We start from the raw sequence: 8,833 nt of genomic DNA, 5'->3' as shown, positions 1-8,833 counted from the left end.
TTGCTATTCCCGTAAGAAAGTCCGGGTAAATAGGGAGGGCCTTTTCAGGCATAATTCCTCCAATTTAGGCATGCTCCGTCTGCAATCACACACAATCAACAGCTCTGAATATACTGATTGCTTGTGTTTGCTATTGTTGAAAAATAAATGGTAATTATAGAAACAACAAATACAGTGGGAGCTTTACTAGTTCTGATATTGTCATTAGAAAAGAGAGAGAAATGTGTTTTGTTTGCATTTGAATGTGAATGTATCTAATTTGGTATTTTCAAACCAACGCATGAGTCAAAATTTGCCCTTATTTCACTTTTGCAGATGCAGTTCTCCAATTAAAAAAGAAAAAGAAGTATGTTGGGGGAAAAGTCGGCACAAAAATGTATGTAGTCATGAAAATAATGTACAAAAGTGTGCTGTCTTTGTGGAAATTGCAGAAAGGTTTGTTAGACAGCATTGGAAATTAAAAGGCACATGTTGGGAGAAATGTGTACCAAAATACCAAAACATTTCAGTGAGAAATAAAAGAAGAAAGAGAAAAGGAAGGAAGGAAGGAAGGAAGGAAGGAAGGAAGGAAGGAAGGAAGGAAGGAAGGAAGGAAGGAAGGAAGGAAGGAAGGAAGGAAGTCTCAGCAGACTTGAAGATCCTTAGGAAAAGAAAACAGAAGTAATGGAAAGGAACTGAATTGATGTAAGCAACTGATTTGTTCTGGAGTGAGCTCTCATGGCGCACTTCAGCTGTTGTATGGAGTTCACCTTGCCGCTTGTCCTCCTCCTCCTCCTCCTCCTCTTCTTCACCCTTACCTTCTTCTATGACTATTTGTTTTTTTTAATTCATCAAGGAATTACATAATACAAAAAACAAGTAAAAATAATAACATCTCGGACCAGTGTTATTTGGCAATTTGAGTTCCAGCCAGGAATTGAGGGATGACCCAAGTAATGTCATAAAATATAACATGTAAATCTCAGTTGATATAGCTAAAATATTTAGTTCTTGTAAAAATGGTTGTACCAACAGAAGAGAATCTCTGTAGCTCAGGGCTGAACTGTGGAGTCTTGGGATTCTCTGAGCTTGGGGGTTTCTTGCAGACGTTTTGTTAGCCGTCTAGGTAACGTCTTCAGTGCTGGAAGGGAGTGGGGTTTGCAAAATGAAGCACTGAAGATGTTACCCAGCCGGATAATGAAACGTCTGCAAGAAAACCCCCAAGCTCAGAGAACCCCAAGGACTCCACAAAAGTGGTTGTTTCTACTGTTGTTAGCACACACTGGATAAAAATCAGGGGAGTTTTCAAAGTTCTGGAGAGAGCAAAAGTATTTTTTTTTAAATTAGAAACCGTACATCGAAGCATAACATTGAAGCTATTGGAGAGTCCCAGAAAAAGGTGGGGGAGAACTTCTGGGGAGATGGAAGTTATTTAAAAATAGGTCAGGGGAGGGCTGTCGGCCTGCAAGAGACTCTCCCTTGTCTGCAGGCTGGGCTGCCTCTGAGAATGACCCTCCGGATTTCTGGAAAAGCCTCTCCTTTGTCTTGGGGAGACCTCCTCGTTCAGTCCTTCCCTTGTTCCTGCTGCAAACACGATGAACAATTTCCTAAGCGGTTGCCGATAGACGGCCTTCCTCTGAATTGACAATGGATGCCCAAAGTCTTCCCCAACGTGTATTTTTGGACCAGAACGTGGAGCTGCTATATTTACCCCCTCCCTCCTCCACTCCTTTTCCCACAAAGCGCGTTTTCGCAGCCCCGGCACACGCGGGTGCTTGAAATAGCGCTGGTGCTCTGGCCAAGGGAACTGGGCTGAAGGCTGCAGCTGTTCGGCGGGTTAAAAAAAGATGCGAAAAGGCAGCCTTTTCAGAGCAGCCTCGGCCGCCTCTCTGGACGGTCACCTTTCCCCAGACTCTGTGCGCCCAAGGTCAGCACGCAGGGCGTGGGGCCTATGGAGGGCGGCCCCACATTTTTCAGCCTTGAATCATGCCGGATGGCCTGTGCCAAGATCCGTGGCGGGAGGGCTGGGGAGCCCGTGAAAGGAGGCTATTCTTCCAAGTTCAGACCTGCATTGGAGAAGGGAATTTCATCTGCCTCCCAGGAACGACCCTGGGGCTCTGGGCCGAGGTAGCCGATAAGGCCCCGGATCCCTGAGAAAGCGGTCAGGTGAGCGAGCCCACGCTGGGTTTCCAGGTCACAGTATGATGGTGGCCAGACTGGAAAGAGGTGGAAGAAAAGAGGGACGGGTGACCCCTGGACACCCAGATGATGCAACTCTTGCAAATTATAATCCATGGCATTTGGGCAGCGACCTCACGATGCTTGTGGCTTCTTTGCGGCTTTTCTAGATGTCTCTGAGGTGGCCTTTGCAGAGAACAGCCCGATAGCCTGGACGTTTCCAATGATATTCAGAAAGCAAACGCTCAGAATAAGCCAGAGCTGGTGAAGGATGCAAACAGCCACCTTTAAAAATGATTTCTTGACTATTTCTAAGTGGTGTGGTTTGCAAAAGTTACTTGGGTCAGTGAAAGCTCTCCTGACTGCATTCCTGTGACATGCAATGCCTGGACAATACTAGGTTTGGTTAAGGTTTGGGACTGAGATTATCTATGTTGCAACATATTGTGTGAATTGATTCAGGTGAGTTGATTCAGGAATGAGATTAACTGTGTTGTGTGAATGAAACCACGAGGTTCAGTAGGTGGCCTGGATAATCCCCCTCTGTGACCTGCACATGGGGCTTTCTACAGACTATTTTTTTTAAAAAAAGAAATGGATAAACTGCCCTGCAAAATAGGAGGACTGCCAAATTGCTCACAATAACTAAGTTGGTAGAAAAGCGTGAAACTGAAGAAGTTTGCAATCCGACGCAAATTACATGATTTTTTTTCTGTTCTGTTTTGGAACAGGGTGTCTTTGGCATGGAATATTTTGTTCACACGGTCTAGGTTATTTACAGACGCCAGCAGCCCCACTCAACGTGCTTGGCAAATCGCAGCTGGCTACTCAACACAGAGTCCTCGAACCGAAGGTTGGAGAACTTAAAACCCGCCCGCGATGGAGCCCCCAGGACTCCAGGAGGGAGGCTGTTCCCCTGCTGAGTAGCTCCCCCGACTAGGAAATCCCCCCCCCCATTCTGAGTTTGGGTCTCCCTCGGCAAAGCTTCCATCCCAGACTGTCCCCCTTAAAACCCTTCCGTGGTGGGGCAGCCCCTCCAGGACGCCAAGCCTGCTCCCGCGTCTCCCCCCCATCTCCTCTTCTCCAGGCTGAACAGACCCGGCTCCTTTCGCCGCCCTTCGCAGGGGTCTGAGCCCCCGAGCCCCCCTCCGTCGTCGCCACTCTCCCCTGCGCTCTTCCCAGGTCGCCCAGCACCCTCCCTTTGTCCTCGGGGGACCAGAGCTGGCCCGGCACGCCAGGCGCCTGCTTCATTCAGCCGGTCAAGCGTTCACCTGCGCCTTGGATTCACTCAATCCCGTCTGCTGAAGCATAATGTCACCCCACCGGCTGGGTTCACACGGCAGAGTCGGCCCCTCTGCTTAGCCCCGTGCTAAGGGCCTGCCACAAGGTGTCGCTGTAGACCCGGCACGGAAGTCAGGGCTTGGCGTGGTAAAGGGTGGCACCTTCTTGGCGCCCCCTTAGCCTGCCCCACCTGCTCGGCTCCCTCCATCCGTGCGCTTCGAGCCAGAAAGGGGTGCTGCCACGCTCCCCGCTGGACGAAGCGAAGGCTGGGAAAGGCCGCCGGGGGGCTCTTCCCACCCCGCAAAAGGGACGCGTCTTTTTGCAAAGGAATTTACTCAGCCGCCAGCCGGACCCCTCGAGGGGGCTCTGCGGGAGGACGGAGAGGGCCTGGCAGACTTTGGCCAAGCCACGCAGGGCCCGCCCCACCCCCGCAGCGATATTTGATGCCAAGGAATAAATGGGGGGGGGACAAAGTTGGCAATGACCCCCCCCCCCCCAAGTACATTGGCAGAAAGGGGCGGGTTGGGGAAGCTGTAAGTTTTGCCAACGTGCTGAGAATCGTGGACCTGATTTGAATCCCGGAAGATGGGCAGCCCAGAAGTATCAGGAGCAATTCTGCGTCGTGCCCAGGGGTCTCCATGGGGAGGGGGCCAAAAAGGGCAAGAGGGCAGCCACAGCCACGCAATCCAAGCCCTGTCCTCTTATGTGGTGGTGGCATCCGAGGTCTCGCCGGGTACTCTGATCCCCAGGCAAAGGTCAGCACCGGAATAGCACAAATGGAGGCTGTGGCTTCGTGTTCCCCGTCCTTTTTCTTTCACTGTGCGATTGTTAAACTGTGCCCGTAGGAGGGTCAAAAAAGTCAAGATGCTGTCATCCAAGCCTCTCCTCATCTCTGCATGCAATGGCATGGTTCTGCCCACCATCTTGACTTTTTTGACCCCATCCCAAGGAGGCCCCTGTTCTGTGGTTTAAAACCTAACCCAAAATGTTTTCCGAAGGCCAGAATACACAAGAGAAAAGGAATGGCAAGGTTTCGTTCAGTTTTGTCCAAAAACGAACGGCATTTTTGAGCCTGGGAATCGCCAGGGGAGTCCGAGGATCCTCACTCTGGGCGGGGAGCCCCCCGCTAGACGCCTCCCTGAAACCCCACATTTTCTCAGCAGCGCAAAGAAGCTGCAGATGCTCAGCACCTCTCTGCGACAGAGGGGCTCTTCTCTGCCCCTTTTTCCTTCCTCAGATTAGCCTGCAGAGTTCCTTCCCTGGTGCCGTTCACACAACAACCCTGGGAGGTAGGCTGGGAGGGGGGAGGGCATGTGACACGGTGAGTCAGCAGGGGGTAAGGATTGGGACTGGGCTCTTGGGGACTGGGGTCTGAGAATCCTCCAGCCTAGGGGTTCGGCAACTGGGGGTGTCACTCGTGTGGCCAACAGTGCTGGGGCTCCGTGTTTTCTGTTTCTGGGGAGAAGTGCAACTAGACCAGGACAGCTAGGTTTAAAATGCTATGTTGGGGTATTTCTTCAGGACCATAGTTCTAATGACAACTTTGCCTCCCCCCAGTGAAATGCTATCAAGAGCATAGCGCAGGAGGAGGAGGAAGAGTTCAAAAAAAGCTCCCTGTTTTACTTTCCTTAACGCTTTGCAGGAATTGACTTGACTACTACAGTAGGAAATGTACTTGGAGCCTGCCCTTGAAGACTGTGCAGGTGCTTCTGTAGGGGCCAAATGTCACTACCGGGTAAGATGTTTGGCGCACGCGTTGCCTGTGTTGAATGAACGGCACTGATGGCCCCTTGTTTCCCAGTGCCGATTTGGTGCAACAGCTGGGTGCCTAATTCCCTGGGTGCCTCCCGTCCTGGAAGTGGCCCTGGCTGGAAGCCCAGCTCAGCAGAGGAGCCCTGCGAGGCTGCCTTTGCTCCTTGAGGCTTGTTCTTCACACACATACACACACACACACACACACACACACACAGAGTGGTCTTCTCCTGAATTGCCCCCAGGCCGCTGGGCATTGGGCTCCCTCGGGAGGGGCACCTGAAGGAAGCCCACCTCTTCCGCCACAACTTTTCCGCTGGAAGCAGTTAATGACAAGTTTAACCTTTTCAAATCAGATTTTAACTTTTTTTAAAGAAAAGTCACAGAGGGGTACGGAGACAGGGAGCTGATTTCAGTGCCCTCGGGACAGAAAAATGGATCACATACATCCATAACTAAAATCCCCTCCTTTTTTGCCCTTCCCAGCAGCCTGAGGAAAACCTGGGGAGGGGTCTGGGTTGCATCAGAGCCCAGTCCTGATGGAAATGGGGAGCTCGCCTGCTGGCTCTTTTCAAAGCAGCAGCAAACAGCAGCCCACCGTCTCCTGTCCCCGAGGCTTAAGCAGGGCTGGAACAGGCCTTTGCGCGCCAGCCGCCCTGCCTGTTGTGCTTGCTCAAGGTTGGGTTTTTCAGTGGTTTGGCTCGGACTGCACAGTCATGGCCGCCATCTTGACTTTTTTGACCCCTGCAGATGTTGCATATCATGTGATCCCAGAAAATGCGTTTGCTCAGTCTCCAGGTTAAGCTTGTTGTGCCAACGGAGCCCTTGTGACTTTCTGAGTGGGCTGGATCGCAGAAGCAACAAGTTCGTGGTCCCCAGACTTTTGGGGTCTCTCCTTCCGTGTCTCCATCCCTCCCGGGCCAGGAACAAGGCCTCTCCTCCTCCGGAGTCGCACGTAACCTCCAGGGCGCGGGGATCACCCTTTTGAAAGACACATTAAAAGATCAATGTTTGAACAGCTGCAATTATAAGGTTGGAGTGAGAGCATGTAAAAAGCATTGTTTGGTCTTGGAACCACAAGCCTGGCGCCCCTCCAGGAGGGCGGAGCTGGTGGGCGATTCAGATGAGTTATGGATCCCTGTACCAAATCCCCTGCATGGCACAACTGCCGCGGTGGGAGATTTCTCCCTGACAGTTCAATGAAAAGAGAGAAATGCAGAAAAACCAGCTGTGGGATTGATCTCCTGGAGGTTGTTCTCTGTGGAGCCGAGCAGGACACTTCCTCCTTCCTACCGGAGCTGCGGGAGGTGGCTTGGCTGGCATTTTCGATAGGAATCTCCATTCTCTGCCCAATCGCGGACACTGGCACAGAATAAATCACCGGCTGATCGTATCGACTGCTATAAAATAAATAAACGGCTACCAGTCAAACAGAGGAACGAAGTGGAGGAGTCTCCGCGGCTATTCATCCAACAGAAATCCCCCTCTTTTCCTAAACTGCCTGGAACAGCATCTTCAGGATTTGCAGAGCTCAGCATCCTTTAAATCATCCTCATCCTCACCTTCATCAGCATCACTGTCAACAGCTAAAATCTCTTTCCCTGCTCTGGGGAGGACTTCTGAGGTTGCATGAACCTGGTTCCTGAATCAATCCATTTTCTGGCCTTGCACGTTGCCTAGAACATAATGGTGTTGGCCTGCAGAAAAAATTAATCTACTCAAAAAAAGCCACCCTCCCACCCAAAGCAGCTCCAAGGGGAAACATTCACCAAGTTTGCGAGGCTCTTCAAATGCAAGTGTTGACCTGGCCCGTTACGGGTACTGTGCAGAGAAAAAATGCATTTATGTGTGTGTATGTGTGTTGATCCCCAAAGGTTGCCCGGTGTGCTGTATGAACACAGCCTGGAAGTTGTAGGACAGTTCAGCCACCCAAAATCAGTTTGGAGTCAGGCAGTGCCAAGATCAAATCCAATCAATCAATCAATCAATCAATCAGTAAGCAGTTCAGGAGGAGAACCGAGAAGTGTTGCCCGATCAGGGCTGAGTCTAGAGGTCGGGATCCCCGGGGTCTGCTGAAGCTGTTGCTGAGAGCTCCCTGAGTTTCCCCGTGACCTGGTTCCTCTTGTCGCCCCTTTGCCTGCTGCCAGCAGCAGCGTTCAAACCCAGAGCAGAAGCAGACCTTTCCTTCCTCCCCTGCTGAGCTTGTCCCCCGGCAAGCGACCAGGTCGTGGCGGACAGTGGGAAGGAGGAGACCCACGGAGGGAGGAAGACCCACCCTGGCTGTGCTCGGACAACACGCTTCCCTGTGGGTGCAGAATGAATCCATCGGACGGGTTAGCACAATATTCTGAGCCCTAACCGCCCTGAACAGGCCGGGCTCTTCCAACATACCAGGCTGCAAAGAACTAGTTATCGTTCCTACTGACCAAGGTTAGGACGCTGTGGATGTGCAACAGCCAGTCCTGGTTCAGTGGTTATGGAAATCTACCCCTTGTGCCCTGCCTTCATCTGGAAGACTTCTCTGCATTTCAGACCTGGCAGTGCTGAGTGTCCCTCCCGGCTGTGCCCCCTGGCAACTGTGCATGATTGGGCCATTGAGCAACACTCTCCCCTCTGCTGGCAGGGAGGGTCCAGGGCTGGGCTTCAAAGGCAGGTTTGGACTGGAGTGCCCAGGTGTGTTTTTGGAGAGGGAGGCCGGCTTTGCATCCTCTCCCAGATCCTGAAGTGGTCTATGGCAGAAACACAGCAAACTTGTCTCGGTGCTCAAAGCAGGGTTTCTCAACCTCAGCAACTTCAAGATGGGTGGACTTCAACTCCCAGAATTCCCCAGGCTAGCTGTGGGACTTGAAGTCCACACATCTTAAAAGCTGCTGGAGCTGAGAGGCACTGCTCTAAAGCAGTGGTTCTCAAAGTGTGGCCTGGGCCTCTGGGGGTCCCCAAGATCCTTTCTGCAAAATCAAATAAATAAATATTTTTAAATGTCTCAGTTTTAATTTCTGATACAGCCATTACTTTTCCCAGCCTCAGAAAGGCTGGTTTTTCAATCCCAGGAATGTGCTCGAGCAGGTTAGGTGGCAAAACCTTCCACCCAGAACTGATTCAGGCCTTGTCAATTTCAGGCAGCAGCCCGGGAGGGCGCCCAGCAAGGAATTCCCGTCCCGGAGCTGAGCGGGTCTGCTTGGGCTGGCTCTTGCTGGGACGGGCTGCGCTGGGGGTAAGCTGATCAGGAGGAGCGCTCAGAGACCCGGGGAGCGTTTGGCTTTAAGGCTGTGCCTGTCGGATGGAGGACGCGAGGACCGCGAGGAGGACACGTCCCCTTTGGCCAGACGGCTGGCAGCCCTAAGCGTGGCGAACCTTCTTCTCGCCTCCTCGGAGGGGCCGCGCTCCTTCAGCAAGAGGCGAGGAAAGCCTGGACCGTCAGCTTCTACTTCTGTGCTTTGATTTTTGGGTTCGGAAAAAATCCGTGGTCGCTGCCACCGAGACCCTTCCCGTGGCGGGCAGCTCTCTGAAGAAGCAGCCGAAACGGCGGCAGCGCAGGGAAAGATCGGGGTGTTGCACCACCAGGCACGAAGGCCAGGGTTGGGTGTGCCTCGACCTCTGGCACGTGGAGATGCTGTGCGCTGCAACCTCGGTGCTCAGCTGA

At 52.3% G+C, this 8,833-nt stretch overlaps 1 long non-coding RNA gene across 2 annotated transcripts; it reads left to right on the top strand.

Moving 5' to 3' along the window:
- Positions 1-1,349: 1,349 nt before the first annotated feature.
- On the top strand, positions 1,350-8,138 carry LOC148213492 (uncharacterized). Of its 2 annotated transcripts, none has more exons than XR_015794433.1 (3): positions 1,350-2,145; positions 5,081-5,173; positions 5,941-8,138. It is a non-coding gene; the product is annotated as an uncharacterized LOC148213492 (long non-coding RNA). The 2 variants fall into 2 exon arrangements; XR_015794434.1 differs by having other exon boundaries at positions 1,350-3,010.
- The last annotated feature ends 695 nt before the right edge of the window (positions 8,139-8,833 follow it).

This window comes from Python bivittatus, unplaced genomic scaffold (genome assembly GCF_059951505.1).
Source record: "Python bivittatus isolate LINGU-HERP-01145 unplaced genomic scaffold, Pbiv_v1 ctg000980_np1212, whole genome shotgun sequence".
Taxonomy (NCBI): domain Eukaryota; kingdom Metazoa; phylum Chordata; class Lepidosauria; order Squamata; family Pythonidae; genus Python; species Python bivittatus.
The sequence above is the reverse complement of the archived record's forward strand: the minus strand, read 5'-3'. Positions and strand labels throughout refer to the sequence as shown.